The sequence below is a fragment of the Crassostrea angulata genome, chromosome 3, assembly GCF_025612915.1.
Source record: "Crassostrea angulata isolate pt1a10 chromosome 3, ASM2561291v2, whole genome shotgun sequence".
Taxonomy (NCBI): Eukaryota; Metazoa; Mollusca; class Bivalvia; order Ostreida; family Ostreidae; genus Magallana; species Magallana angulata.
This window is the reverse complement of record NC_069113.1, coordinates 43,506,047-43,522,115: the sequence shown is the minus strand read 5'-3', so window position 1 is coordinate 43,522,115 and position 16,069 is coordinate 43,506,047. Positions and strand designations below refer to the sequence as shown.

Below are 16,069 nucleotides of genomic sequence, written 5' to 3'. Positions count from 1 at the left end.
GTACCATTCCTTTTATTGTTTCTAACAGACAAATAAGTTCTGTAAACAGGCACGTAGCATCGTTTTTGAAAGGGGGGGGGGGGGGGGCAGACTCATCCAAAAAATCTTGACAAGAAAAAAAAAGGAAAATGTTACTTTCCAAAATTCTGAAAACTCTTATCCGGGTGGGGGGGGGGGGGAGTATACTTTTCACTTCAATCTTCCATTTCACTGTTTATTTCCTTATTTTCGATATAATTTCTACAAGGTATAAGAAAAGTGTGGGGGAGGGGGGCAACTCCATGTTAATTCAATTTTTGGTATGTAAATTTAAGAAAAATCTTTGCTGCTCGAAAAAGTAGGGGGACCAGGCCCCCTGCCCCCTGCCCCCCCCCCCCCCCCCCCCCCGATGCTACGTGCCTGGTAAAATAGTGTCAAGCATTGTGTTGTAAAGATAATCGACAGGTTTTTTTTGTATTATTACCATCGGGTTCGTTATCGGGTAAGAAATGATATTCTGCATAACAGTGCATTGTTTTCACAAATTTCTACCAGCAAATACTTAATGGACTTGGCGAAATTACAGGAGGTAAAATAATGAGTATTATTTTACCTATTTTCTATTTAATTTTGATATCAACTGTATAGTTTGAATTTCCTCTGTTCTTTTATCTCTGATTAAAGCATAACATCATTTATAATAGTTTTGAAATAGATTTATGCTTCGAAGCTTTCATAGAATAATACAAACCGGTAGGGGACGTGTATTGCTTATGCAATAGTCTCAGAATGCTTGTTCTATTTCATTTTAAATTAGTACAGAAATGAAAATGATTTATTTTCCTTAACAAAAAATAAATGTACAAAATTGAATTTTCAAACAAAAATTACAAAAATCGAAAACAATACATAAATAAACAACTCCCTCCCCCATAAAAAACAAAACCAAAAGATCAACAAAAAAAAAAAAAAAAAAAAAAAACTAATAAAAAAACCAAAAAGAAAAAAACAGTTATGTTGTAAATTTGAATTTACTGTGTGGGTGTAAATACAAAGTTTAAAACATGACAGTACCCACTTTGTGCTAAGACTTTTTTACTAATCTAAAATTTGTACAAGTACAATTTTTTCAGTATATTAATGATTTTTTTTCATTGCTAATTTAAACACACAGACATTTTGTCAGGATTGGTGTACTTGTTAGTGTGATATCAATAAAATGTAATGATTTTTAAAAGTTAATTGTATTGATTGTTCAGAAAGAATCATACTATCAAACACATTTAGTGGTAAAATTCAACATACTGTCCATAAATTTCCAATCCGAAATTAATCTTTAACTTCTTGCAAAAGAATTTCTGTAGTTGTATTAAATGGAAAACCCAACAAGTCGTATTGTTTATTTATTTTCGTTTTGAAATCTATTAAAATAAACTTCGGAATTGATTCCGTTGTTGGCATTTGCGATTGCAAAACTAGGTCAGGGTTTTAAAAAACCAAAATGTTCTTTCCCAACTGTAGAATACAGCTATATGCAAGAGTATTTAGGTTCAATCTAAATATAACAGCATTTTAAATCAGTTATTAAATGAAATAATTTCTTGAGTGACCATTTTCATTACCATCTACAAGAGACTTGTTATAAGTTGTTTTAGAATAATTGTTTTGGTCGCGTTGAAAATCATTAATACCGACAAAAACAGTTTTTGTCATAAAATTGTCCCAAATTCTGAATTGCTTTCATTTGTGTTGTGTTTTTTTTCATTGTAACACACGCAGAAATTCAGGGTTCAAGTGATTTTATAAAAGCAGACATAAGTACAGGACAAACTGTAGATTTTTCTGCAGTCCCAACCTTTTTAATGCCGACAACTTTCTTTGATCTCGCTCGTTTACAGGAATATTAAAACTTTTTAAGATTTAATTTCTCTTTCAAAAATAGTGTCGAAAGCCTGGTAAAACATTAATTACTATTTTTCAGTTTGTGATCTGATTGTACAAGGTGAGTGGTTTTGAATCAGTGGATGGACTTTGTTTACGTTTAAGTTAAGTACATGTACTGTCAAGAGACTGTGATTCTGTCAGGCTTTTTGTGAAAAAGTGTACAATCCATTATTAATGGTCAAAAGCACATAATTAAATTACCTGTACTCAATGTTAGATAACAGCTTCTGAAATATGACGCAAATGGACACATTACCAAACACTATGTTCACAAGAACATTTATAATTAAACAAAGCTAAACTCAAACATTTTATTTAATCTCTCAAAATAGTTTAATAAATATGTATCTATGTACCAAAAGCATTTAATGTCTTTGATGTTTATTTGTGTTGTGTGAATACACAATAAATGCATTTAATAATTAACTATAAATGACTTTTAGAAGGAAATTCCTTCAGAGTCGCACGCGTTACTAAAAAGACATTCGATGTTTTCCTGACCCCGATTTCAGAATCAAAGTAAATGATAATAAATTGTTAGTGAACGCGACCAAAAAAGCTCTCCGTAGGTGTACTGGAAACAATGGATTCTCGCAACATAAACGTCCGAAAATGTGCTGTTTTATTTTTATCCGACTGTTCAACCATTGAGATGCCAGTTTGCATATCTGTGTCGTCTTTGACCTTTGAAGACTTCAAAGATGAGTGGCGAATTTTTAGGAGCACACCCGTTGTGAAAATAACAATTCCTGCTAAAGCTCCTCCAATAGCTGCTCCAAGAATCGTCAAGTTTAACACAGTCTAAAAGTACGCAATTAAAAAATGATTACATATTCATGCTTCTTTTTATCTAATGCAAATTCAATTTAGTCATTTTTTATGATGAAAGGCAATTTAATTATGAAGAAACTACCTCCTTTTTGTCAATAGGCTCAGACGAATCGGTGATGACGTTATTAGATGAATCTTCACGGAAAAGTTGAAACCTACACTGAGCAATGAAACCATCATTATCAGTTGCAGTGAGTACTATCGACCGAGTACAGCAGTCCCCTCTGTAACAGAATTAACAAACAGAAATTATAAATTATGCTCTCTCATTTTTTCATGAATTTAATGCTTAAATGCAAAAGAATATAACATACTTTAGTGTAACTTCCAGAGGACCGTATAAACTCCAAAGTGGACCATGTGTCAAATTCACAGAAGAACTTGACACATCTAAACTCGCAATTCTTATTCCAGAGAAATTTACTTGAGCACTTCCTTGCCAGAGAACGTCATAACAGTTGCTGCCATTACCCCTCTGATTTTGACAAATATCGCCCAATGATGTCAGGTTGCAAGTAGGTCGAATAGCGGATGACACCTTTAATATAAATATTTTAATTTAAAAAAAAATACGTATTTCCGCAAATTTGGATATAAAAATGACTTTGCAGGAAAAAAATGGATGTAGATTTACTGTAAGCTTTTTGGATAACTTTTGGAGTACAATATGTGACTCCTCGTCTTTGAGTGACGCTGTTACAGTTCTGAAACACAATAGAGTACATTACAGGGATTGAATTAGTGATTCTTTATCTTATCTTGCATCAATAGTTGTGATCATGATCTGCAAACATTTAGGTATATTTACACGATTGTTGATGGCTGAGTTCCCCGGATGAACACTTGTTTATTTTCGGACTCTCCTGGTGAAATATGGAAGTGAATAGATCGATTATCAACTATATAACCTTTGTCATCGGAAACATCCAGAGTCAAAGATTTATTATTTCCTCCGTGGTTTGTAATGTTGTATGCAAGTTGTTCTAAATTTGAAAGTGACAGATCACCTGTAATATGAAAATGAAGTAAAAAGTCGTCAGTCTGAGATTCACCAAAGCAGGGAATAAATTTATATTTGCTCCCCTAAGACAAGCACTAATGTCAAACTTTTTGACTTTCGATGGTTTAATTTAGCAAGAAATAACCTCTTAAACCAACGAACAGAAATTAAAAAAAGGACTAGTTATTTATATTTAATTAAACTCAGATTTTGTTGGTTTGCAATACATTAATCAAGTATTTATCAATGCCTTAATGCCAGGGATCGGTTTTCATAATAACAACTTTCAAGGAAGACGACCTTTCAGGAAGTAGTAGCGAATAAAAAAGGAATCTGTTTGATAATGATACTCAATGCAGGTTTACTCAACTTAATATAAAATCCACACTTATCAAAGCAGTGAATTTACTTTAGGGCAATGTCCGATGGCAAAAGAGTCAATGTAGGTTGTAACACTTTATATAAAGGGACAGTATGTTGGTAAAACATCATGATTATTATGTTATCAGCTTTTTACCCTGTTGCTCTTTAGGAAGATTAAAAAAGGATAAAGCAAGTATCAAAAAAATACGTAATCATCGACAAATTTATTTAATTAATAAATATTTATCTAGTCAGAATTAGACCTTTGTCAGGCAACCCCCCACTCCAAAAATAAACTTACAGTTACATTCGTTAACTAAGCCTGATTTAAATATATCTTATGCTATTTCATTAATTACATCTGTTATGTCAATATTTCTCAAAGGTTTGTTTTTAAAAATCTCAAATTGCCGATTATCTATGTACTTCCTGCATTTGAAATATTTTCCTTTACCACATAATTACTTGTAGTTATAAAAAACTTTAGGCTGGTTCTAATTGGCAATTCAAGACCATCCAGTCTCTCAAAAATTAATATGTAGATATCAGCATTGCATTGCATTTCATTTTCCTGTCATTTTTCCGCCATGTACATTCGTACCCATATACATACAAATCCTACAAATTCAATAAAACCGCTGGCCTTGAATATAATGAAAATATAAGTAACATGACTCAATGTTGATTCATCATTCACTGGCCCGCAAGGGACTTGTTGTTGTTGTTTTTTTTATTAATGAAAGTCTAAGAATGTAAACAAATTTAAATAAAATTACAAATACAAAAATTAAAAATACCAAATTTTACTGAACTGAAAATAGACAAACTTCGGCTTCTTTTTGGTAGTCATTACTTATTGTATAAATAATCCGTTGTCTAATTTTATTTGAGTAAAGTTTATTGCAAGTTAATTAATAACTGATCAAACCAATGCATTTAACTTAATTTGAAGGTCACTTCCTAAGACACTTAAGATATTTTACATAATTTTTCTGTCACTTAATCTTATAAATGTACTGAAAATAAGATCATAACATGTTTATTGCATGCGTGCAAATGCTAACTTAAGAACACACATGTTGGAATCCATTTTTTCAGTATCTATTTTCTTTATCGACGATGGCAAACGAATACTGTTTTTCAAAAAATGCTCAGCTATACAATGAGTTTATTCATTAATTATATTATTCCGACAGTAACGACCAATGGTTTATATTAATGTTAGAATTTTTTTATATATTCAGACTAGTGCACCTTATTTGCATATAAGTTGTAGTGGCCGAGTGGTTAAGGCGATGGACTAGAAATCCATTGGGGTCTCCCCGCGCAGGTTCGAATCCTGCCGACAACGTAATTTTTTTGGAGGAAGTGTAAAAGTGCTCCATCAAAAACATTAGATACATATTTCTACAGTCTAATATCCAAATGCAAATATTTTACAATAAATCTGAAAAGGTCCTGAATTTTTTTAGCCTGTTGCTATTTAAGCAAAATTGAAAGAAACCGTTAAAAAAATAAATGTTCAGGAAAAAATTACTTTCCTTAAATATTCTAATAATTAATCTGTAGTCAGAATAAGCTACTTAAAAGTATTGGCCTTATTTAGGCAACCCCTCTCCAAGAAAATATTACAAATCAATTTCTGTTATATTAACGTGTTTGCAATGTACAATTTGCAGTTGCATGCCACTTACAGTGCGGACTTTACGGTGGAATCATTTAAGATCAACTTCCAGAAAGTGTTTATAATATATTCCCTTTAACCTGCAAAGCCGATGTTTAGTAGTCCCTCTATAAAAATCGTAATATTTTAAAAAAGTTTTTAATTTACATAGCCCCTACCTAACGCCGCGTTTACCATGAATCTCGTCCATATTAGAGACACTGGTAGAAATTATCATAAAAATACAGTTAAAAATATCACAGAACGACGATCCATCGCAATGGACGAAGGGCGATCATTTGAAACATTGCATCAGATGACATGTTAAAGGGTTTATACCAAAGAATGAAATTTACCAATAAAAGGCTTCATTTTAAGTGTAACATCAACTGGATTAATTGTATGTTTACAAGTACGAATAAATTGTTGACTTGTTGAGTCTTGTCCGTGTATTTGAACTCCAGCTATCTGAAATAAAAATCTCCATATTATTCCTCTTTCCGTTATCAAAAACATGTAATTCTCAGAAAAGTATTGTATAAATTTGATTTCTTGATTTGAAATAACCTGTTTAAAAATTTTGGTTTTTGCAAAATACTGCAAGTTCGGGGTAACACTTAGAAGAGTTGCTACAGTTGAAGAAACGGTATTTCCTTTCTCATCCACGAGCACAATAGACGATATTGAAGAATCGCTAGTAGATTCTCAAGAAGAACAACAATGACGTATTCCTTGCCTACAAATAATGTGCTTATTATCAGTAATAAAATTTCGCACCTGATGAAATAGGTAGATTTACACGTGAGTGCAATTACATGTAGCAGAACTCACCGGATACTGGATTGCCATTTAGAGGGTAAAAGAAGCCTTCGGATGAAATCTCTCGTAAAGATGAGGAAATATCAAAGGAACTATTGGATGTTATGTCAATTGTCAATAGATTGCTTACAATAATATCCAGAGTCAATAGGCCCTTTGAAGGAGACTTTACAAAAAAACATCTTTATAAAAGAAGCATTCCGACAGTATGATAATTATAGCATAATAGTAGCATCAATTTAAATGTTTACACAAATACATGTTCTCATATTAAATCATCTATGAACAAACCTCAATTAAAAATATGGTCAGGTTGTCCGAATATAGTAAGGTTACATCCCGCGACCCTGAGTCAACCAGCGAACCTATTATGTTTGCAAATGTTGAGTAAACGAACATGATATGAAATTGTTTCATTCAGTAATATTTTAAAGATATCAAAATAACAGGTAAAGAAATGTCCTATTGAAAGCTTGTATAAAAGCAAGTTTTATTTACAATTTTCAAAATATGGTTAATGTTGTTTAAAATGCAATGCTATTAATAGATAATGTAGCATTGGTGGTGTATAAGTTTAATCCATACCGTTTGGATGTCTTAAATGAATTTCACTGGAGTTCGATGTGCCATTAATTTCAATTCGCAGAGAATCTACCGAATTGTCCACCTCAATATTTGTAAGTTGATCTGTGTGTGTAAATTTCTATTTGATGATAGAGAAAGACGATGGAAGGTTATTCTATTTGTTAAAAACATTGAAGTGTTCGTAAACAATTTGAAAGCTTTTGATTTTTAAAATAATGTTTTATAACGAAGTGAGTGCAAATTGTTTTAACAAGTCTTTTACTTTCTTCATCCCCGGAATGATGTTTATATTTATTAATAATTTGAAAATACTTTCAATAATTAAATCGCATTATTTGCTTATCTTCATAATGATAATTGTCATAATATATTTGGAATTTTATAAGATAAAGAGATGAGATACCTATTTCACGTTTTCGACGGCTTCCGCATTCGTTCCTCAGACGAAATTTTGGTGTAATAGTTTTACTCCGTAGAATCTCGATGACTTCCGTCTCTCTAGATTCATCCTTAGCAGGTGCGTCCGTATAAATGTATATGGTCGAGTTGAAATTAGAGAGTGTTGCACCAAGACGTAGTGACAGAAATCGAATGAAAGATAATTTAAATATTTTGTTATTTCAAATTAGTTCATACATAGTTGATTGTTTTGTGGCAATAAATAAGTGGGTTTTTTTTTAAAAGAAAAAACAAATTGTAAGTTGTAAATGGTATGCACAAGATAAAATTCAATTTATCCACTCATCACCCTAGTTATAAAATGTACTTCTATAATTAGCTACTCGTTTACTAATTTGAATGGTAAAGTATTTTAAAATATCTAACATCACGTTTTGTTGCGAGATTTTTTCTAGTTGTAAACAAGATACATATTTGAATATTCGCCATCCTGTTGGTGTGAATATGTGCACATGCGCATATCTACGACAAAATGCAATCAAAAGTTTATCACTGTTTTTCTTTGCATTTCATTGCCCAGAATATTCGTTTACATCAACTAATAGTTCATATCATTTTTTTTACAACGCTTCCTTAAATAAAGCATATTGTAAAGACAAAGTGTGAGCTTTGAGCATCACAAAAATATGTTTATTACGATGAAAACAAATTTAACATTAGGAGTATAACCTTATTCTATAAAACGTTTCTAAATATATACTGAGGTCTTATTTGTGGAATTGTTTTTAACCTGTAATTAGTCTAAACGGTTTTACTTTAAAACCTCTTAAAATATAAACAGAGGTATAATCTAATAAATTTTAGTTACATGTACCTGTAATCAGTCCAGAGAGGCTGTACTCAGGGCAGTCACCACCATCGGATACTGTCAGGCCGTTTATCCAACTTATCATTTCGTCTGCGTCGTTTGTTATCGGCTTTTTTCAAGATCGACTGAATTCATCAAGATAAATCTCAAAAAATATAATTGCATTAAATCACAGTTCTAAAAAATATTTTTAATATGGTGTGCGATTTTATATTTTGGTAAATTTGGACTCTATTTTTCATATCGTGGCCCCTTTCTGACCAAAAAGAGTTATGGCGGATATATAAGCTTTAAACAATATTTACAAAATACAGCCTCCGCCTGTTTTTGTTTTCAAATCGAAATGAATTGAAATACAATGATACAAGATTTTCTTAAGGTTAAGAACCTTAATGCTACATATTCTTTTACCTTTTCTTAACTCTACTTATTGAATATTATATGATATCTGTAATTTTAGTTTAGTTATTATATAAAGTTAATATATTTTCGATAAAATGAAACCAAACCATGGTGTTTATATAAAATTGATACAGTCTTTAATAATATGTAACAGAAACAAGATGATGGTTTAATATTTCAACGGTGATTTAACAAACAAACCTGGGTCACTGAATGTTACGAGGATATATTTTTCAGATATGCGCTCCGATTGTTTAATTTGGTCTACAAACGTTGCCGCCCCTTGTATTACACCGGCTATATTGTCACTCATCGATCCCGTTACATCGATTACAAACGTAATCGAATAGTCCTTTACTTCCTTGTTTTCCTTTTTAGATTTTATCTGAAAAACCTCTTTTGTTAGATAAAGTCCAAGTTGACTGAAGAGACCATCATCTGAAATTTGGCAAAATACTGAATATAAAGTGTGTGTGTATATATATATATATATATATATATATATATATATATATATATATATATATATATTATACATATAATTTCATTTGTGTCTTAATAACAAAACCCCGTCAACTTTTAGCTAGTTCAGCGTTCTGTCACCTTGATTAGACTGACCTGCTGGTCCATGCCTACATAATAACTATCATTATCTAAGATGCATATATACGTTATTTTTAAAATAGGTTAACAGTCGTTAACAATTTACAGTGGCATTTGATATGCTCTCATTGAGTTTATCATCATGGTCAACAGCTTTTATTTCATAAAAAGGTTTAATTTGGTTAATGAAGTAATAAATAGGATATTTATAACAGCATTTTCAATAAATATTTTTTCAAATATTACGAATGTCAAAAAAAAAATCTTTTAAGACTTGTCATAGAGTGAAAAATTATCGTTGTATATTATTTCGTCAGGATTTTTAAAAACATGCTGTTTCACAAATAGTAGAAACTAGTGAAGAAACCAGTAGAATGAAGATTTTATTAATACTTTAAATTACACACATGGTCATAGTATCGAGTTGGCAATAATATGTTGCATTATAGCTAGAACCGCCACATACTTTGTCAAAACTACTTCAAAACATTATCCTACATGTACATTTAATTTTGGAAGTGCTACAACCCAACAAGTAATGCTCTAGAAGAAACATCCTCTTTTTGTATATTTTATAACTGCCTGGTGGTATTCAAGGCATGCACAAGCAGTGAATGATAAAAATATCGAACATTTGTTTGATTGTTTGTCTTAGTGCTCGCAGCTGATATATCCAGTTCACAATGATGAACAACAAACTCTGCAAGATATTCTACAGATTTTAGAATCTCAAAAGAAGAATTCGGATACAATTTTGTTGGAGCAAGCGAACATCAGCAATTATCGTAATTATATTTTCTTCTTTAATTGCGTTTTAAAGGAGAGCAATATTTGCTAAATTAACTTTACCCACTTTAAGATCCAATGATCTATGTAAGTGCGATAATATTGAAAATTATCAATGATAATTTTAAAGTAATATTTTGTCCAAATGTTTGCAAAGTAGGTTTGTGTTTTCTTTGTTTCGGACAGTGCGGACCACTTGTAGTCTTCAGTATCAAGGCGACTTTGTTGTGTCCGATGGAGATCACGAGAGTTCCTACAAAACATCCTTTGATGCATGCAAGTCAGATTGTTTGAAGTCAATCCAATGCCGAGCAATTTATTACCTCAACGGATTCTGTTCCACCATTAACAAGGATGTTGTACCTATTCCATGTACAGGCTCGATGTTATATTACAAAGCGTGTACTGGAATATACGGTAAGTACGATACTTAAAGAGTATTTACTAACCATTTTTGAACATTTATCATCAATTTTTAAAAATTGATTAAGATAAAACACACAATTGTGTAAACTATAGTCAAATAAATCAAATCATTCATTAACTATTATTATACTAGCACATGTATTAAAATATTTCTGTCTTTGGATGATGTTAGAGCAGTATTGGGACAAGTTTCAGAACTAATTCAAAAAGTAAAAGATATCAGCAGTGAAGTCAAGAGTCTACGAGAGGGGTTGACAAAGGCCAATATTATACCATAAAGACATATGGAAACGACATATACGATAAACTACATACAAATATCCTACATCGGTTTAATTTAAGCGTGTTTCAAATTTGAAAATAAGATAAAGTTAGTTTTATGTGTGTTTTTTTTTGCATAAGTCATTATTGACAATGTTTGCTAGGATTACTGTGTAGAAAAAAGCTGATATGAAAGGGTTTTGAGGACGATTTTGGATTACAAACGGAAAACACGTTGTTTTGAGGGAAGACCTGGATTGTAGCTAGATATTTTGAGAAAATGCCGTATCGTGTGCCCTTTTTTTGGTGTTTCCTGATGAGATAGGTAACAAATAAGTTTTACTCTGAATCCTTTGTCTATAGAAATACAATCCAATTTCTAAGAATTTTTTTTGGCCTCTATATTGTTATCGAGTGAAAACAAATACCGGCGTGATACCTTTACGCCATGATTTGGATGAGAGTAAACATTAGATAATTACAAAATCATCATGATGTACGATTCTTTATCAACTGTGATGTATATTAATTATTTTTTCCTTGTATTAGTACTGTTGAAGCTTATGCTAAAGACTGCATCCGAAAAAAAATAAAAGTAATGCAGAGTTTTTTATCGTTAGGTTTAATTTTTTCCAATAATTGCTGATAAAGTCAGACAAGTGATGGACCTACAACTTTTAAAAACTTATAATGGACTATACAAAGAAATTTTTGCATGTTCTTGACTAATGAATATCGTCGAAAGCCTATCACCAGCCCCATACCAAAGCAAAACGGTTTATCAAGGTAACGCAGCATGAGATTAAAATACGTATACAGAACAATTGTTTATATATAAAAAGAAATATCGACGAAGGCCTCAGCCTCCTACCCAACGGTTTTTAAACTGAGATATAGCAGTATGAGATAAAACTACGCATGGAAAACAGAATACATGTAAAAACTGTTCGCTATTATTATTTGAGAAATGATATATCATGCAATGTTTTAACTTACCAAATAGAAAGCAACACAAATTACAATAGCAACGCAATTTTAATTTTTACAGTCGACTTTGGTCTGTAATTAAAAAAAAATATGAAATTTTAGTAATATGAATGTAAGACAGGTGTTGAATTATCGTAGATAAAACACCCCTGTGGAAAGGAAAGTGTACCAAAAACACTTAAGCTACGTAAATTGAACGGATACTGTGGTTTCATTAATATTCAAGAGTATCAATTTTCGTGGATAAAGTAAAAATCACAGTTTCAAGGATATGTAAATTCGTGGCCAATGACCCTATCAATACAAAATGTTAATAGATATTGCACTTCAATGAACATTAAATTTCGTGGATCAACTTAACAACGAAATCCACGAAAATTGGTATTCAACGAATATTGATGAAACCACAGTAGATATAAAAAACCTTTCATGAGAAGTCATTAAAGCTAGAGATAAAAACCGGAGACTTAAAGAATTACAACTTGTCAAAACGTTTATGTGTTTGCTTCTAATTTATGTAATGCCACATCTGCTGATTACACCTTGTAATTAAAGTTAAATCCTCGAAACCATGAAGACGCATATGACCCTAATGTCCGGTTTCCTTGATCCTATGAAAATGCAGATGAAAGTTATTGAGTCCCCCTGCATGGGACACCCGTCCATTGCAGGTTACCTCCCAGCGTAAACGGGTACCCAATATCAGCCGGGTGGACTTTGACAAAAAAGAAAAAGTGCCTTGTGTAAGGGAACAACACAGTCCTGCCTACAACATAGTTGCTTGGATCAATATGTATCTGTGTTCTGAAACAGGTTAACGAAGGTAACAGACCCTTGCTTCTATATATATCTCTGTTCTGAAACAAGGTAACACATACTTGCTTTTATATGTATGTTTATTCTTAACAGGGTAATAAGGACATTCATTGTTGTGTTACAAGTACCACTGCAAGCTTTATACTAATATAGAATATGTATTTTGCATTTTTTTGTTGGAGGAAATTCAGGGTTTTTTGAACAGGTGTAACACACTCTTTGTTAGGGCATGATAAATGATCGGATCCATTTTGTACCAAATCGGACGTCAACTTCCTGTTAAACTTCATACATTTTTAATCAATTTTTTAAACAGTTTTTTAAGAAATATTTCTCAGGAACTATTCTTCGTTGATGCTTGAAATTTTAACATTCTCTTTGTTTAGGCATGCTAATTGATTGAAAGTCAACTTCCTATTAAATAATGACTTTGTTTATTTTGTATATTCATGTCAGAGCGGGGGTATTACTAGTGAGCATTACCTTGTTATTACTGAGCATTGGCTCACAGATATCTTGTTTTATTTGCATATCAATTTGATAACTCCAACATTTACAATCTAACCATGCACTCTTGCGTTCATTATGTACATAAATTTAAAGCCACCAGTAAGGCAGGGAAATTTAGGGTTTATCTAAAATATTACTTGTATATTCAGTATATGTGTTCAATTTAATTTGTATTAAAATCATAATTACATAATTATGTAAATAAGAGTTATAACAACAAATATTTGTTAGAGTTCTCCCAATATCAATATAAATGCCAAGTTTTTGCAATCATTTAAGGAAAATTATAATTTCTGTTTGCACCATATTTAAAAAAAATGGCATGTTACATGGGATACAAATGAAATATATGAACATCATAAGTCCCCATCTTTTTTTCAAAGAACGCCATTAAATCCAGACTTACACTTGTTAAGACACAAGATTTTAAAAATGTTTTGTTAAATTGTTTGTATCAATCGATTTGGTCGAATGTTGTCATAGCTCAGTGGTTAAAGTATCGAACTTGTTAACTGCATATCATGAGTTCGAATCCGCCTGGGGCTTTTGTTTATATTTACAGAATTAAATATTTGAAAATATAATTGTTCATCTAGACGTGAACATTTGACGTCTTTACGTGTTAATCAACATGCTATCTGTCGTGATCATAATTAAGTACACCCCTGCAAATGTCAAAGTCATTTTAATTTTGACTACGTGGTTTTATTTGACCCTTTCGTAGTAAAAGTCCTGCCTGGTGGTTATAGTATATTCCTAGAATCTGGGTACTTTATGTCAATTGTAAATCATATAGACGTTTATTGAATAAATTTAACTTTATCTTTTATTATTGGTGGGTAAAATGAGTTCTAGAAATAAATGTGACAATGGAAAATATTTTTCAATTGCCAATCTATGTGCAGACAATCTATATTTTGCCAGATAATGTACACAATTTCCTGATATACATTTCCTAAAATAGTACTGTAGACCAAAAGAGTAATAAAAATACTTGTATGAATAACATTGTAAAAATGATGACATTCCTAATCTTAATTTCTTTTGATTACCATTGTCATAATCAAAAAGTAAAACATCTATTTTGATTGAGCCACTGTGATACTTTAAATGTTAACATAATTATATGTCCGACTTGGTCATTCAATAGGATGGACCTTTAATTATATACGATATCGGGCAGTTTACAAAGTGATTTAAAATTGATACACTTTTAAAAAATTAGAATTAAAATGTAAAAGGGGAAATTATCTTAAAGAACATATCATTACTTCGTGATTGCAAGATTCAATATCTTAATAAAATTTTATAAATAAAACATAATTAATAATTTTTCCGTCCCGCGGAATTCTTCTCTAAGTACATGTAAATGCTGCATAAATCATAATGAAAATGAAGATAGAAAAAAAATCGCATTAGAAATATTGAGATATATTTTATTTGTCAAAGTAATTGTACAATATTGTATGGTGGTGTAAATTACTGGTCACTGTTCTGTACAGTTTGGAGCAATGGAAGAGAGATTTCACCGACTCTTCTAAATAGTGCAAACATAAGACTCTGACACGTCAATTAAAGAGCTGTGGTACTCAGGTGACTGCCAAGGCCTTTTGTTCTCTGTATATTCCTACGTAAAAATTCAACACCCACATTGTTGCCCCACCCTTACCTCGGGTATCATAATTTAACCAAACTTGACCTTTAAGTACTGTACGACCCTTCAACACAAGTTACAGCTTTCCTGTCCAATTGATTTTTAGGAAGATTTTTGAAGATTTTTAGGTTCTTCCGTTTCCAACGGAAGACATTGTAGTGTTTGTAGTGTTTTTTCTTTCATCTTATTTTTTCCCTTTTTTTGCATTTCTCAGAGGTGGCTGAATAGATGATCTAGAAATTTTTAGAGATGATAGAAAATGATAATACTTCGAGGATTTTTGTTTCATTTTGTTCAAATTTCATTTCCTTTTGTACGTTTCCTGTCCCACGATAAAAAAACCTTGTCCCTCGATATCTTAAAAACGGTAAGGACATGAAATTCCAAACTTTGTGGGATGAGAGACCTTTAGCGGAAGATGTGTTTAAACTGTCAAGATCTTAAACAAACCAATTTCTAGTAATGACAAAACAATGTATGAAGATATGTAAACCATGTTCTGTTTGATCCAGCGTAACTTCCGGTCGTCACAGGAAGTACTAAAAAATGACTTTGTTTTTTGTTTTACATAGAAGAAATTACTGGAAAACTCCTTCACAGAATATTTTATATCCCTTTTCTTTTTACAAGAGAAATATTTTTTTTACAGATAAATACACGAGGAACGGAAGACCTTTTTGTTACCATGGCCACAAAAGTCTAGTTTTCTTTTTATTTCTCTGTAAAAATTCGAGCTTCCCTTCATCCCATTGTGTCCTCCCTACCCTTTGGATATCACGATTTTAACAAACTTGAATCCACAATATCCTGAGGATTCTTCCACATAGCTCATCTGACAAATTGAGTTTTGAGATTTAAATTTTAATAAATCTAAATTATTTCCCCTTTAAAGAGGACCTGACTCTTCATTTTAACACACTTTCAAGAGAGCCATTTCCACAGGAATGCTTTGTATTATATTTGGTTGAAACTGAATCAGTGGTTCTAAAGATGAAACTGTAAATATTTTACGACACCGGCAACGACGACGATGACAGACAACGTACCAATGTTGATAAGAAAAGTTCACCTGAGCTCCTGGCTCAGGTGAGATAAAACATGCTTCATTTTATGAAAACTCAAAACTATATCTATACAACGCAACGCTCAGTATGTGATATGACCATGAAATCA

General features: G+C 31.6%; 1 non-coding gene and 1 pseudogene across 1 annotated transcript; one reads left to right on the top strand and one right to left on the bottom strand.

Moving 5' to 3' along the window:
• Positions 1–2,230: 2,230 nt before the first annotated feature.
• Positions 2,231–9,483, bottom strand: LOC128176900 (von Willebrand factor A domain-containing protein 7-like; annotated as a pseudogene).
• Positions 5,387–5,468, top strand: Trnas-aga (transfer RNA serine (anticodon AGA)). Its single transcript has one exon. It is a non-coding gene; the product is annotated as a tRNA-Ser (tRNA).
• Positions 9,484–16,069: the final 6,586 nt, after the last annotated feature.